This window comes from Oncorhynchus clarkii, chromosome 18 (genome assembly GCF_045791955.1).
Source record: "Oncorhynchus clarkii lewisi isolate Uvic-CL-2024 chromosome 18, UVic_Ocla_1.0, whole genome shotgun sequence".
NCBI lineage: Eukaryota > Metazoa > Chordata > Actinopteri > Salmoniformes > Salmonidae > Oncorhynchus > Oncorhynchus clarkii.
The window spans coordinates 64,209,346-64,226,184 of NC_092164.1; positions in this window are offsets into that span (position 1 = coordinate 64,209,346).

The following is a 16,839-nucleotide window of genomic DNA, read 5'->3' on the forward strand; positions in this document are numbered from 1 at the left end:
CCTCTTCCTCTGTCTCAGCCTCTTCACCTCTTCCTCTGTCTCAGCCTCTTCTTCTTCTCTTCCTCTGTCTCAGTCTCTCCTTCTCTTCCTCGGCCTCAGCCTCTTATTCTCTTCCTCTGTCTCAGCCTCTTCTTCCTCTCTTCCTCTGTCTCAGCCTCTCCTTCTCTTTCTCTGTTCTGCCTCCTGACATACTCCCTGAGTGGAACACTGAGATGGAACACTGAGATGGAACACTGAGATGGAATACTGTTCTTTCTGATTCACTCCTGTGGCATGTGATATATTTTGGAGGAGTGTTGGATTTTCTTGTGGTGCACTGCGTGTGTTTGTCTAAGGGTAAGAAGAGATGGGACAGTGAACTCGCAACCTTCACTGCCTCAGAGGATATTACAGTGGCCAACTGCAAAGGTGCCCTCACTAATATCACACCTACAATTCAAACAGCTTTATCGCAGATTATATTAAGATGATTTTAGTATGATATAACATTTTACCTCAGGTGTCAAGGCATTCAATGTATTAGCATAGCCTGACATTGGACTACCTCTCTTCGTGCCTACTAAAATTTGTCTGAAACACGAAGCGTGCTAGGTTTTTTAAATATTAATAATTCAGATTGGGGATGAAAAGGAGAGCGTTGATTTGAACTTCAGAAAGCCTTTGTCTGTGGATGCGTCCCACACGGCACCCTATTCCCTACATAGGGCACTACTTTTGACCAGAACCCTATGAGCCCTACACCCCAAGAACAAAGTGCCACCCAACCCGGTTTAAAGACAGAGGTTCCTGTCAGTTTATTGCTGGGACCTTACAAACAATGGAACATATTTTCTAGTAGATAGGGCTGAAGCCATGAGAGATAACGTAAGATAGGGTGTGGAAACAAGATGAAAGGATAGGCGGAGGTGAAGCGAGAGAGAGGGGGAGGGGAAGAGAGAGAAGGGGAGAGAGGGGGAGGTGACGAGAGAGAGAGAGGGGTGAAGAGAGAGAGAGAGAGAGGGTGGAGGTGAAGAGAGAGAGAGGGGTGAAGAGAGAGAGAGAGAGGGGTGAAGAGAGAGAGAGAGAGAGAGGGGTGAAGAGAGGGGGAGAGAGGGGAGGTGAAGAGAGAGAGAGAGGGGTGAAGAGAGAGAGAGAGAGGGTGGAGGTGAAGAGAGAGAGAGGGGTGAAGAGAGAGAGAGAGAGAGGGTGGAGGTGAAGAGAGAGAGGGGAGAGGTGAAGAGAGAGAGAGGGGGAGGTGAAGAGAGAGAGGGAGGGGTGAAGAGAGAGAGAGGGTGGAGGTGAAGAGAGGTAGAAGAGGTGAAGCGAGAGGTGAAGATGGAGAGAGGGGGAGGTAAAGAGAGGGGGGGTGAAGAGAGAGAGAGAGAGAGAGGGTGGAGGTGAAGATAGAGGGGGAGGTGAAGAGAGAGAGGGGAGAGGTGAAGAGAGAGAGAGGGGGAGGTGAAGAGAGAGAGAGAGGGGTGAAGAGAGAGAGAGGGTGGAGGTGAAGAGAGAGGGGGAGATAACGAGAGAGAGGGGGAGATGATGAGAGAGAGAGAGAGACAGAGACAGAGAGAGACACAGAGAGCGAGAGAGAAAGAGAAAGAGACACAGAGAGCGAGAGAGAAAGAGACACACAGAGAGAGAGAGAAAGAGACACAGAGAGATAGAGAGACACAGAGAGCGAGAGAGAGAGAGAGAGCGTGAGAGAGAGAGAGAGAAAGAGACACAGAGAGCGAGAGAGAGAGAGAGACACAGAGAGCGAGAGACACAGAGAGCGAGAGAGAGAGACACAGAGAGAGGGGGCAACAGAGAGCGAGAGAGAGAGACAGAGAGCGAGACACAGAGAGCTAGAGAGAGAGACACAGAGAGCGAGAGAGAGAGAGAGAGAGAGAGAGAGAGAGAGAGAGAGAGAGAGAGCGACAGAGAGCGAGAGAGAGAGTGAGAGAGAGAGAGAGAGAGAGACACAGAGAGAGAGAGAGACAGAGAGCGAGAGAGAGAGTGAGAGAGAGAGAGAGAGAGAGACACAGAGAGCGAGAGAGAGAGAGAGAGAGAGAGAGAGAGAGAGAGAGAGAGAGACACAGAGAGAGAGAGAGAGAGAGAGAGAGACACAGAGAGAGAGAGAGAGACACAGAGAGAGAGAGACACAGAGAGAGAGAGAGAGACACAGAGAGAGAGAAAGACACAGAGAGAGAGAGAGAGACAGAGACAGAGAGAGACACAGAGAGCGAGAGAGAAAGAGAAAGAGACACAGAGAGTGAGAGAGAAAGAGACACACAGAGAGAGAGAGAAAGAGACACAGAGAGAGAGAGAGACACAGAGAGCGAGAGAGAGAGAGAGAGAGCGTGAGAGAGAGAGAGAAAGAGACACAGAGAGCGAGAGAGAGAGAGACACAGAGAGCGAGAGACACAGAGAGCGAGAGAGAGAGACACAGAGAGCGAGAGACACAGAGAGCGAGAGAGAGAGACAGAGAGCGAGACACAGAGAGCTAGAGAGAGAGACACAGAGAGCGAGAGAGAGAGAGAGAGAGAGAGAGAGAGAGAGAGACAGAGAGCGAGAGAGAGAGCGAGAGAGAGAGAGAGAGAGACACAGAGAGCGAGAGAGAGAGAGAGAGAGAGAGAGAGAGAGAGAGAGAGAGAGAGAGAGAGAGAGAGAGAGAGAGAGAGAGAGACACAGAGAGAGAGAGAGACACAGAGAGAGAGAGACACAGAGAGAGAGAGAGAGACACAGAGAGAGAGAGAAAGACACAGAGAGAGAGAGAGAGAGAGAGAGAGAGAGAGAGACAGAGAGCGAGAGAGAGAGAGAGAGAGAGAGAGAGAGAGAGAGAGAGAGAGAGAGAGAGAGAGAGAGAGAGAGAGAGAGAGAGAGAGACACAGAGAGAGAGAGAGAGAGAGAGAGAGAGAGAGAGAAAGAAAGAAAGAAAGAAAGAAAGAAAGAAAGAAAGAAAGAAAGAGAATTTGTAGGACAAGCATCCCAGGAGGAGCATTAGTGACAGAAGATTGTTAGAGACACATTCTCCCACAGCGATAAGAGACAGACTGGGGCTTCAGAGAACCATAAGATCTGCACTCTCAGAGTAGGTCCCAAATGGCACCCTATTCCCTGTAGGGTCCTGGTCAAATGTAGTGCGCTATAAAGGGAGTGTCATTTGGGTGTCATTTCATGTAGCCTCACTGAAACATGGAGAGGAATGTGCTATCTTGGCTTCAAATACAATTGCCAGTGTTATCCCTATCTCTGTACAACTGTACTATACACTGAGTGTACAAAATATTAAGAACACCTTCCTAATATTGATTGGTACCCCCTTTTGCCCTCAGAACAGCCTCAATTCATCAGGTCATGGACTCTACAATGTGTCAAAACCGTTCCACAGGGATGCTGACCCATGTTGACTCAAATGCCTCCCACAGTTGTGTCAAGTTGGCTGGATGTCCTTTGGATGGTGGACCGTTCTTGATACACACGGGAAACTGTTGAGTGTGGAAAAACCCAGCAGTTTTGCAGTTCTTGACACAAACCGGTGCGCCTGGCACCTACTACCACAACCCGTTTAAAGGCTCTTAGGTATTTTGTCTTGCCCATTTACCCTCTGAATAAAACACATACACAATCCATGTCTCAATTGTCTGAAGGTTTAAAAATCCTTCTTTAACTTGTTTCTTCCTCTTCATCTACACTGATTGAAGTGGATTTAACAGGTAACATCAATAAGGGATCATAGCTTTCACCTTATAGGCCTATTTCTATTTTGCCCTGTTTATCAAAAGTGTTGGAAAAACTTGTCAATAATCAACTGACTGGCTTTCTTGATGTCTATGGTATTCTCTCTGGTATGCAATCTGGTTTCTGCTCAGGTTATGGACTTATCACTGAAACCTTAAAGGTCCTCAATGATGTCACCATTGCCCTTGATTCTAAGCAATGTTGTGCTGCTATTTATATTGACTTGGCCAAAGCTTTTGATATGGTAGACCATTTTATTCTTGTGGGCTGGCTAAGGAGTATTGGTGTCTCTGAGGGGTCTTTGGCCTGGTTTGCTAACTACCTCTCTCAAAGAGTGTATAAAGTCAGAACATCTGCTGTCTCAGCCATTGCCTGTCACCAAGGGAGTACCCCAAGGCTCGATCCTAGGCCCCACGCTCTTCTCAGTTTACATCAACAACATAGCTCAGGCAGTAGGAAGTTCTCTCATCCATTTATATGCGGAGGATACAGTCTTATACCCAGCTGGCCCCTCCCCGAATTTTGAGTTAAATGCCCTACAACAAAGCTTTCTTAGTTTCCAACAAGCTTTCTCTGCCCTTAACCTTGTTCTGAACACCTCCAAAACAAAGGTCATGTGGTTCAGTAAGTAGAATGCTCCTCTCCCCACCGGTGTGATTACTACCTCTGAGGGTTTAGAGCTTGAGGTAGTCAACTCATACAAGTCCTTGGGAGTATGGCTAGACGGTACACTGTCCTTCTCTCAGCACATATCAAAGCTGCAGGCTAATGTTAAATCTAGACTTGGTAATCTATCGTAATCGCTCCTCTTTCACCCCAGCTGCCAAACTAACCCTGATTCAGATGACCATCCTACCCATGCTAGATTACGGAGACGTAATTTATAGATCGGCAGGTGATGGTGCTCTTGCGCGGCTAGATGTTCTTTACCATTCTGCCATCAGATTTGCCACCAATGCTCCTTATAGGACACATCACTGCACTCTATACTCCTCTGTAAACTGGTCATCTCTGTGAACCTGACGCAAGACCCACTGGTTGATGCTTCTTTATAAAAACCCTCTTAGGCCTCACTTCCCCCTATCTGAGATACCTACTACAGCCCTCATCATTCAACACCCGTTCTGCCAGTCACATTCTGTTAAAGGTCCCCAAAGCACACACATCCCTGGGTCGCTCCTCTTTTCAGTTCACTGCAGCTAGAGACTGGAACGAGCTGCAAAAAAACACTCAAACTGGACAGTTTTATCTCTTCATTCAAAGACTCAAACATGGACACTCTTACTGACAGTTGTGGCTGCTTTGCTTGATGTATTGTTGTCTCTACCTTCTTGCCCTTTGTGCTGATGTCTGTTCCCAATAATGTTTGTACCCTGTTTTGTGCTGCTACCATGTTGTGTTGCTGCCATGTTATGTTGCTACCATGTTGTTGTCATGTGTTGGTGCCATGCTGTGTTGTTGTCTTAGGTCTCTCTTTATGTAGTGTTGTGCTGTCTCTCTTGTCGTGATGTGTGTTTTGTCCTGTATTTATATTTTTAATCCAAGGCCTTCGTCCCCGCAGGAGGCACCTTTTTGTAGGTCGTAAAATAATAATTTGTTCTTAACTGACTTGTCTAGTTAAATAAAGGTTAAATAAATAAAGGTTATAAACCGTATACTCAGTGTCGACCAGCATGCATCATCCTTACCTTGGCGGTAGAGGACACATTCAAAGACATAGCATTGGACAGTGTAAAATTAGGGATATTTGAGACTTAGGAGAATTGACACTACCAGCTGTTCAGGCACTATACTTGGCTCCAGAACTTTCTGTCTGGCCAGATACTGCCACTTGGTGACGTCAGTACTATGGGCCTATGTGTTTGGTGTGGTGCTACCACCATAACCCAAAATAACAACAACAACATCTACAAACAGAGAACATTTCTCTTTTATGCGTGCATTCATTGAAAAGTAGCATTTTAACGCTTGATAACAAGCTTTGGCTGCAGAGCGCCCCGGGGTGCTTTCAATCCACTGTCCTAACTGAAAAGAGGGTTTGCCTCAACAAAGCATTAGAGGAAGGGATATCATGAGAGAAAATGGAAGTCTGGAAAGCATACGCTTGGAGAACTGCCTCTCTCTCTCTGATGATTTAGTAATCCACCAACACACCCGTCCCGATCCCCCCCCCCCCCCCCCCCCTTTCCTAGACTCCGCCCAGCATCCCAACTCTCTGCGGTGTCATCTCTGCTCACTGTGAGGGTCCAGATAAGTCCCCCGCCTCCCTCCACCTCCGATCCCCATTTTTTTTAATAAATCTAGTTTACACGTTTAAATCTGTGCACCCGATGGCACTGTCTTACTTCGTACATGGCCACGATGTACACAGCGACTGCTGCGGTTGATGCCGTGCAAGCAGACGAAATGTCAACTCAACTCCGAGCTCTGGAATTTGTTATTTCTCTAGAGAAAAAAATAATGGATATACCTTCAGATGTGGAAAGTTTTTGCAAAATGAAAAACTTTTCTATAAGCCTTTTGTGCAAGAAATTATAAAGTCACTTCACAGACAATATATGCAGTTTTCTTCGTTTGCTTGTTTTGAATGAATTAACTTCCAGAGAGATTTAAGGGCCAACAATGAGAATTTAGTCTTCCACGAAGTCGTGTTTCACAGTTAGGCTGCTTTATATCTCTATTAGTCAACAACACGTCTGCAAATAAATGAGAAACAACAGCGAGGATCCCCTCAAAGCATCAGTCATTTAGGTCCAGAGGCTTCGGACGTTGTTTAACCTGATCTGAGTCACAGCGTAACAGACGGAAGGAGAAGAACCTGACCTCAGGATCTCTTGATACACACCCTATGTGTATCTCTTGATACACACCCTATGTGTATCAAGAGATCCTGAGGTCAGGTTCTTCATGAAGAAAGGACACAAGTTATTTTCTGAACTTCGTTTCTAAAGAAGGAAGTGTGAAGATACGACAGTTGTAGGAAGTAGACACACAGAGAGAGTCCTGATAGTAGGAAACACTCGCACTAATCTGAGCAAACCGGCATCATGCCACCCTTTCATTTTAAACGCACCTACAGTAGGAAACACTCTCACTAATCTGAGTGCTCAGCAAACGCATGTCATGATTATCTAGAGTGATTTCACACAAAGGCAAAGTGGGCTGATCAAAGGCTTTGCAGAAGCAAATTAAGCCGAGACACTGGGAACAGGAGATGTTTGAATCAGAATATTGAAGAAACAGGAGGTTATTTAACTCAAGCCAACACGACTGATGATGTACATTTCTGTAACCAGCTAGATCATGCTCATATATATCCCCAGGGCCGAGGAGGGCTGAGGAAGGCGCACAATAACCACATCACTGACAAAGACACATTTCAATACACTGCTTCTTCACTTTGATTTACAAGAAAGAAGGACAAATAAAATAGCCTAGACCACATTGTTCTGACTATACCACATTGGGCAGTTTGATTTCTCTAAACATAGTTCTGTAACTAAACGCGGTCAACGTATTTTACTTGGGCTCCGAACCACGTATTAAAGCCTGATTACGCCACGTGATTTCTCTAAACACCGTTCTGGAACAGAATGTGGTTCTTTTTCATTTCAACATACTTCCCCTACATGGTAATTGACTCCTGTATTTAAGGAGAGTAGCATGAAGCAAACTGTAACGGCTTTCTTCCGCTGAAGGATCGGAGGACCAAAATGCAGCGTGGTTAGAGTTCAACATCTTTAATATAGACGATAAACGAGAACACTACAAAATACAAACACAACAAATGTGGAAAAACCGAAACAGTCCAATCTGGTGCATAGACAGAAGACAATCACCCACAGAACATGGCTGCCTAAATATGGTTCCCAATCAGAGACAATGATAGACAGCTGCCTCTAATTGAGAACCAATCTAGGCAACCATAGACATACAAACTACCTAGAAAAGGAAACAGCCACATAAACACACAAAAACCCCTAGAGCAGACAAAACACATAAATCCCCCATGTCCCACCCTGACCTAACCAAAATAATAAAGAAAACAAAGATAACTAAGGCCAAGGCGTGACACAAACAAACGTCATTTCAAGCTTTGTTCAAGCTGTTGTATTAGAGTTCCATTCTGTGTGGTTATGTTAATTAATTCGGTGTGGTTATGTTAATTCATTGGGTGTGGTTATGTTAATTCATTCGGTGTGGTTATGTTAATTAATTGGGTGTGGTTATGTTAATTCATTCGGTGTGGTTATGTTAATTCATTTGGTGTGGTTATGTTAATTAATGTGGTGTGGTTATGTTAATTCATTGGGTGCGGTTATGGTAATTCATTGGGTGTGGTTATGTTAATTAATTGGGTGTGGTTATGTTAATTAATTCGGTGTGGTTATGTTAATTCATTGGGTGTGGTTATGTTAATTCATTCGGTGTGGTTATGTTAATTCATTGGGTGTGGTTATGTTAATTCATTCGGTGTGGTTATGTTAATAATTAGGTGTGGTTATGTTAATTCATTTGGTGTGGTTATGTTAATTCATTCAGTGTGGTTATGTTAATTCATTTGGTGTGGTTATGTTAATTCATTCAGTGTGGTTATGTTAATTCATTCAGTGTGGTTATGTTAATTCATTCGGTGTGGTTATGTTAATTCATTCAGTGTGGTTATGTTAATTCATTCAGTGTGGTTATGTTAATTCATTCAGTGTGGTTATGTTAATTCATTCAGTGTGGTTATGTTAATTCATTCGGTGTGGTTATGTTAATAATTCGGTGTGGTTATGTTAATTCATTCAGTGTGGTTATGTTAATTCATTTGGTGTGGTTATGTTAATTCATTCGGTGTGGTTATGTTAATTCATTCGGTGTGGTTATGTTAATTCATTCGGTGTGGTTATGTTAATAATTCGGTGTGGTTATGTTAATTCATTCGGTGTGGTTATGTTAATAATTCGGTGTGGTTATGTTAATTCATTTGGTGTGGTTATGTTAATTCATTCGGTGTGGTTATGCTAATTCATTCGGTGTGGTTATGTTAATTCATTCGGTGTGGTTATGTTAATTCATTCGGTGTGGTTATGTTAATTCATTCGGTGTGGTTATGTTAATAATTCGGTGTGGTTATGTTAATTCATTCGGTGTGGTTATGTTAATAATTCGGTGTGGTTATGTTAATTCATTTGGTGTGGTTATGTTAATTCATTCGGTGTGGTTATGTTAATTCATTCGGTGTGGTTATGTTAATTCATTCGGTGTGGTTATGTTAATTCATTCGGTGTGGTTATGTTAATTCATTCGGTGTGGTTATGTTAATTCATTCAGTGTGGTGATGTTAATTCATTCGGTATGGTTATGTTAATTCATTGGGTGTGGTCATGTTAATTCATTGGGTGTGGTTATGTTAATTCATTGGGTGTGGTTATGTTAATTCATTGGGCAGCAAGTAGCAACAGATGATGCAATAAAATCTAATCAAATCCATGTCAAATGTGCCGAATACAACAAGTGTAGACCTTACTGTGAAATGCTTACTTACAAGCCCTTAACCAACAGTGTAGACCTTACAGTGAAATGCTTACTTACAAGCCCTTAACCAACAGTGTAGACTTTACAGTGAAATGCTTACTTACAAGCCCTTAACCAACAGTGTAGACCTTACAGTGAATTGCTTACTGACAAGCCCTTAACCAACAAGTATAGACCTTACAGTGAAATGCTTACTGACAAGCCCTTAACCAACAGTGTAGACCTTACAGTGAAATGCTTACTTACAAGCCCTTAACCAACAGTGTAGACTTTACAGTGAAATGCTTACTTACAAGCCCTTAACCAACAGTGTAGACCTTACAGTGAATTGCTTACTGACAAGCCCTTAACCAACAAGTATAGACCTTACAGTGAAATGCTTACTGACAAGCCCTTAACCAACAGTGTAGACCTTACAGTGAAATGCTTACTGACAAGCCCTTAACCAACAGTGTAGACCTTACTGTGAAATGCTTACTTACAAGCCCTTAACCAACAAGTATAGACCTTACAGTGAAATGCTTACTGACAAGCCCTTAACCAACAAGTATAGACCTTACAGTGAAATGCTTACTGACAAGCCCTTAACCAACAGTGTAGACCTTACAGTGAAATGCTTACTGACAAGCCCTTAACCAACAGTGTAGACCTTACTGTGAAATGCTTACTTACAAGCCCTTAACCAACAAGTATAGACCTTACAGTGAAATGCTTACTGACAAGCCCTTAACCAACAGTGTAGACCTTACTGTGAAATGCTTACTTACAAGCCCTTAACCAACAAGTATAGACCTTACAGTGAAATGTTTACTTACAAGCCCTTAACCAACAGTGTAGACCTTACAGTGAAATGTTTACTTACAAGCCCTTAACCAACAGTGTAGACCTTACAGTGAAATGTTTACTTACAAGCCCTTAACCAACAGTGTAGACCTTACAGTGAATTGCTTACTGACCAGCCCTTAACCAACAGTGTAGACCTTACAGTGAAATGCTTACTGACCAGCCCTTAACCAACAGTGTAGACCTTACAGTGAAATGTTTACTTACAAGCCCTTAACCAACAGTGTAGACCTTACAGTGAATTGCTTACTGACAAGCCCTTAACCAACAGTGCAGTTCAAGAAAGAGTTAAGAAAATATTTACCAAATAAACTAAAGTAACATCTTAAAATATATATATTTTTAAGTATCTTTTGGTTAGGTCAGGGTGTGACGAGGGTGGTATGTGTGTTTTTGTCTTGTCTAGGGTTTTTTGTACATCTATGGGGTTTTGGTTTGTCTAGGTATATGTAGGTCTATTGTGGCCTGAATTGGTTCCCAATCAGAGGCAGCTGTTTGTCGTTGTCTCTGATTGGGGATCCTATTTAGGTTGCCATTTTCCATGTTGGTTTTGTGGGTTATTGTCTATGGTTAGTTGCATGTCAGCACTTTCAGTTATATGTATATATAGCGCGTGCGCAACGTTCGTTTTGTATAGTTTGTCCAGTGTTCTCTTTCATTAAAGAGGAATGTATTCATATCACGCTGCGCCTTGGTCTCCTCGTTATGACGAACATGACAACAGGTTAGTCGAGGTAATTTTTTCATGTAGGTATTTTAATAATTTTCCATATTTTTTTCTTTATTATAAAAAAACAATTGGTAGTTACAGTCTTGTCTCATCGCTGCATCTCCCGTATGGACTCACGAAAGCCGAAGGTCGAGAGCTGTGCGTCCTCCGAAACACGACCCTACCAAGCCGCACTGTTTCGTGACACAATGCCCGTTTAACCCGGAAGCCAACCGCACCAATGTGTTGGAGGAAACACCGTACACCTGGCGACCGTGTCAGCATGCACTGTGCCCGGGCCCGCCATAGGAGTCGCTAGAGCGCGATGAGACAAGAACATCCCTGCCGGGCCAAACCCTTTCCTAACACCGGAAGACGCTGGGCCAAACCCTTCCCTAACCCAGACGATGCTGGGCCAAACCCTCCCCTAACCCGGACGACGCTGGGCCAAACCCTTCCTATCCTGGAAGACGCTGGGCCAAACCCTCCCCCAACCCGGACGATGCTGGGCCAAACCCTTCCCTAACCCGGACAACGCTGGGCCAAACCCTTCCCTAACACCGGACGACGCTGGGCCAAACCCTTCCCTGACCGGGACGACGCTGGGCCAAACCCTTCCCTAACACCGGACGACGCTGGGCCAAACCCTCCCCTAACCCGGACGTTACTGGGCCAAACCCTCCCCTAACCCGGAAGACGCTGGGCCAAACCCTTCCCTGACCGGGACGACGCTGGGCCAAACCCTTCCCTGACCGGGACGACGCTGGGCCAAACCCTTCCCTAACCCGGACGACGCTGGGCCAAACCCTTCCCTAACCCGGACGACGCTGGGCCAAACCCTTCCCTAACACCGGACAACGCTGGGCCAAACCCTCCCCTAACCCGGACGACGCTGGGCCAAACCCTTCCCTAACCCAGACGATGCTGGGCCAAACCCTCATCTAACCCGGACGACGCTGGGCCAAACCCTTCCCTATCCCGGAAGACGCTGGGCCAAACCCTTCCCTAACACCGGACGACGCTGGGCCAAACCCTTCCCTAACACCGGACGACGCTGGGCCAAACCCTTCCCTAACACCGGACGACGCTGGGCCAAACCCTCCCCTAACCCGGACGTTACTGGGCCAAACCCTTCCCTAACCCGGACGATGCTGGGCCAAACCCTTCCCTAACCCGGACGACGCTGGGCCAAACCCTTCCCTAACACCGGACAACGCTGGGCCAAACCCTCCCCTAACCCGGACGACGCTGGGCCAAACCCTTCCCTAACCCAGACGATGCTGGGCCAAACCCTTCCCTAACACCGGACGACGCTGGGCCAAACCCTTCCCTAACCCGGACGACGATGGGCCAATTGTGCACCGCCCCCATGGGTCTTCAGGTCGCAGCCGGCTGCGACACAGCCTGGGCTTGAACCAGGATTTCTAGGGGAGTTATAGTGGTACTTAGACAACATTAGTTAACATCCCAAATGGCACCCTATTCCCTATTTAGTACACTACTATAGCACCCTATTCCCTATTTAGTACACTACTATAGCACCCTATTCCCTATTTAGTACACTACTATAGCACCCTATTCCCTATTTGGTACACTACTATAGCACCCTATTCCCTATTTGGTACACTACTATAGCACCCTATTCCCTATGAAGTACACTACTATAGCACGCTATTCCCTATTTAGTACACTACTATAGCACCCTATTCCCTATTTAGTACACTACTATAGCACCCTATTCCCTATTTAGTGCACTACTATAGCACCCTATTCCCTATTTAGTGCACTACTATAGCACCCTATTCCCTATGAAGTGCACTACTTTTGATCAGAGCGCATTAAAAAAATGGTGCAATATTCGGTATTTATGAGGATCCTCATCAGCAGCTGCACTAACTGGGGTTCACATTTACATACAGGGAACATGGTGCTTTTGGCAAGCCCTGTTCTTCATAGCGAATGTTTTTAAATATCACGATAGAGGGGAAGATTGTGTTGACGTGTTCCAGAAGAGATGATGATTCCAGATGACTAGTCTGGTGTGTCAGGGAGGAGGAAAAAGCACTTCCTTTGCAAGACATCGGATTAACAGACATCAAACGTGTATCATTTAAGCGAACGTCTTGAAATGTGTTCATTCCATACATTTCATATCCTTATAAATTCCAACTGAAATGGTCTCAACTGTCTGTTTTGATAACTGTAGACAGATTTGACAGCGAGCCGTAAGAATTGGCACAAAATGGGTTGGTCCGTATGAAATCTACAGTAGTTGATTGGACGTATATGTGGAAGCTGTGGAGACAGCAGTTAACACAGAAAAACTTAGGCTTTTTTCCCCCCAGCCATCCCGGTGTGATGAGGCCTGCGTCCCAAACGGCACCATATTCCCTAAGGCACCATGTTCCCTGGTCTAAAGTAGTGCACTATGTAGGGAATAGAGTGCCATTTGGGATGCAAGCTCAGTGATGATGACACATCATGGAACCACGTGTATCCAATCTGTGAGTCTGGTTACCAGCAGGTAATAGGCCACACCTCAGTGGAGTCAACACACACACACACACACACACATCACAGTGGAGTCAACACACACACACATCACAGTGGAGTCAACACACACACACACATCACAGTGGAGTCAACACACACACCACAGTAGAGTTAACACACACCACAGTAGAGTTTGGCATTAACTCTGTCCTTCTGTCCCCTGAAGTGGAGAGGAGTCCTGAGTATCTAGAGGAAGCTACAGCACCTCTGTTTGTTTTTGAAAGTCCTTCCAGGTGAGATTGACTTTGGCAGGAAGAGAGCAGATCCATTTTAGTTCACCCCAGCCTCTGTGCTTTATTTGGCAGGAAGAGAGCAGATCCATTTTAGTTCACCCCAGCCTCTGTGCTTTATTTGGCAGGAAGAGAGCAGATCCATTTTAGTTCACCCCAGCCTCTGTGCTTTATTTGGCAGGAAGAGAGCAGATCCATTTTAGTTCACCCCAGCCTCTGTGCTTTATTTGGCAGGAAGAGAGCAGATCCATTTTAGTTCACCCCAGCCTCTGTGCTTTATTTGGCAGGAAGAGAGCAGATCCATTTTAGTTCACCCCAGCCTCTGTGCTTTATTTGGCAGGAAGAGAGCAGATCCATTTTAGTTCACCCCAGCCTCTGTGCTTTATTTGGCAGGAAGAGAGCAGATCCATTTTAGTTCACCCCAGCCTCTGTGCTTTATTTGGCAGGAAGAGAGCAGATCCATTTTAGTTCACCCCAGCCTCTGTGCTTTATTTGGCAGGAAGAGAGCAGATCCATTTTAGTTCACCCCAGCCTCTGTGCTTTATTTGGCAGGAAGAGAGCAGATCCATTTTAGTTCACCCCAGCCTCTGTGCTTTATTTGGCAGGAAGAGAGCAGATCCATTTTAGTTCACCCCAGCCTCTGTGCTTTATTTGGCAGGAAGAGAGCAGATCCATTTTAGTTCACCCCAGCCTCTGTGCTTTATTTGGCAGGAAGAGAGCAGATCCATTTTAGTTCACCCCAGCCTCTGTGCTTTATTTGGCAGGAAGAGAGCAGATCCATTTTAGTTCACCCCAGCCTCTGTGCTTTATTTGGCAGGAAGAGAGCAGATCCATTTTAGTTCACCCCAGCCTCTGTGCTTTATTTGGCAGGAAGAGAGCAGATCCATTTTAGTTCACCCCAGCCTCTGTGCTTTATTTGGCAGGAAGAGAGCAGATCCATTTTAGTTCACCCCAGCCTCTGTGCTTTATTTGGCAGGAAGAGAGCAGATCCATTTTAGTTCACCCCAGCCTCTGTGCTTTATTTGGCAGGAAGAGAGCAGCAGATCTGTGCTTTATTTGGCAGGAAGAGATCCATTTTAGTTCAGCCTCTGTGCTTTATAGTTCACCCCAGCCTCTGTGCTTTATTTGGCAGGAAGAGAGCAGATCCATTTTAGTTCACCCCAGCCTCTGTGCTTTATTTGGCAGGAAGAGAGCAGATCCATTTTAGTTCACCCCAGCCTCTGTGCTTTATTTGGCAGGAAGAGAGCAGATCCATTTTAGTTCACCCCAGCCTCTGTGCTTTATTTGGCAGGAAGAGAGCAGATCCATTTTAGTTCACCCCAGCCTCTGTGCTTTATTTCAACAGCCATGCCATCGCAAATCGAATTCTTGAATGAAGTTAATGCAGAAGCAATCAGTCTTTTGAGCGGTCTGTAGCTCAGGCCAGCAGGTTGCTCTCTCTGTCTCTGTCTCTCTCTCTCTCTCTCGCTCGCTCTCTCTCTTTAGAGAAACCAGGTGCTGTCGCTTCTCAGCCGTTGACCTCATATTCAAGGTGAATGTTGCACAATTTCGGTAACTTTCCCCAAATCCCCAGGTTTTCCAGAAATCCTAGTTGGAGGATTCCACATTTTCTTTGCTTACCAGCATTTTGCAAACCTATCAGTCAAACGCTAAATGGCACCCTATTCCTTGTTATAGTGCACGACCCGGTTTAACGCAGGGCACTATAAAGGGAATTGGGTACCAGCCTAGTGGTTAGAGCGTTGGGCCAATAACCGTAAAGGTTGCTGGATCGAATCCCCGAGCTGACAAGGTAAAAATCTGCCATTCTGCCCCCTGAACAAGGCAGTTAACCCACTGTTCCTCAGATGCCAAAGACGTGGATGTCAATTAAGCCCCCTCCCCCCTGCCCCCGCCCTGCACCTCTCTGATTCAGAGGGGTTGGGTTAAATGTGGAAGACACATCTCAGTTGAATGCATTCTGTTGTACAACTGACTAGGTATCTCCCATTTCAAACACATATTTTAATGTAGTGAAACCACAGCATCATGCTTCAGAACAGGTGCTACCTCACACCTCTCTGACTTTGTCCTCAGACACAAGGTGAACGCTCAGTCAAACACTGAGGCTGTCTGAAATACAGGATTAAAGTTTATCGACTAAGAAGAAAGATTGTACTTCGCATTGTTTGCTGTTTGGTGGGTTTTAAGGCTGGGTTTCTGTACAGCACTTTGTGACATCGGCTGATGTAAAAAGGGCTTTAAAAATACATTTGATTGATTGGTTCTCATAGAACCTTGTGCGTGTGGCATGTCGGCATGGTAACTGGGTTTGCTTGTAGTTCCAATCAGCAGATCCACCTAATCTGCTCTTCAGGATATAAACAGGATTTTCTTTCTATCGGACTTGACGAGCGACGAAGCGATATAACACAATCCCAAAATGCCCCTCTGTGCAATACGGACAGTGTCACGGGTTTCTTCTTCCTCTGAGGAGGAGGAGTAGTAGTAGGAAGGATCGGAGGACCAAAATGCAGCGTGGTAGGTATGTATCCATAATGTCATTTAATGGAAAAATGACTACAAAAGACAAAAGACCAAGAGAATCAAAATGAAAACCGAAACGTCTCCGCATGGTGCAAACACTGAAACGGAGAAATAACTACCCACAAAACACAAGTGGGAAAAGGCTACCTAAGTATGATTCTCAATCAGAGACAACGATAGACAGCTGCCTCTGATTGAGAACCATACCAGGCCAAAGGCAAAACACAACATAGAAAAAGGAACACAGACAAACCCACCCCAACTCACGCCTTGACCAACCTAAAACAAAGACAAAACAAAATAACTAAGGTCAGAACGTGACAGTCAGAGGCGTGAGAATCCTCTAACGAGGGAACGAATGGGATGTCCGTTATGTGCTATCTCCATGACATAAGTGATCAGGGGTTAAAGGAATCCATTTTTAACTGTTGCCTCATGGGAAATGAAATGAAGTGGTTTTAAAAGGTACAATCCAATCTCTTTTCCCCACCGTAAATCCCTCTGGCAGAAATATGGATGCAGTTCGTTTGAGAGGTGGATATTTACTTGTCAAGAAGCACAACACAAAAGCAATATAAAAAAAACCCAGCACCCTAAGGTGGAGGATTCACATGACTATATATTTAGCTTGCTAGTTTGTTGTTGTTGTTGTTGTTGTTGCTAACAGACACGGGTTCCTGTGTTGTGACAACACCACATATGCCTTCTACAAGTCTGGCTTTAATCAGTATTATCATGCTTGTATGAACGTAG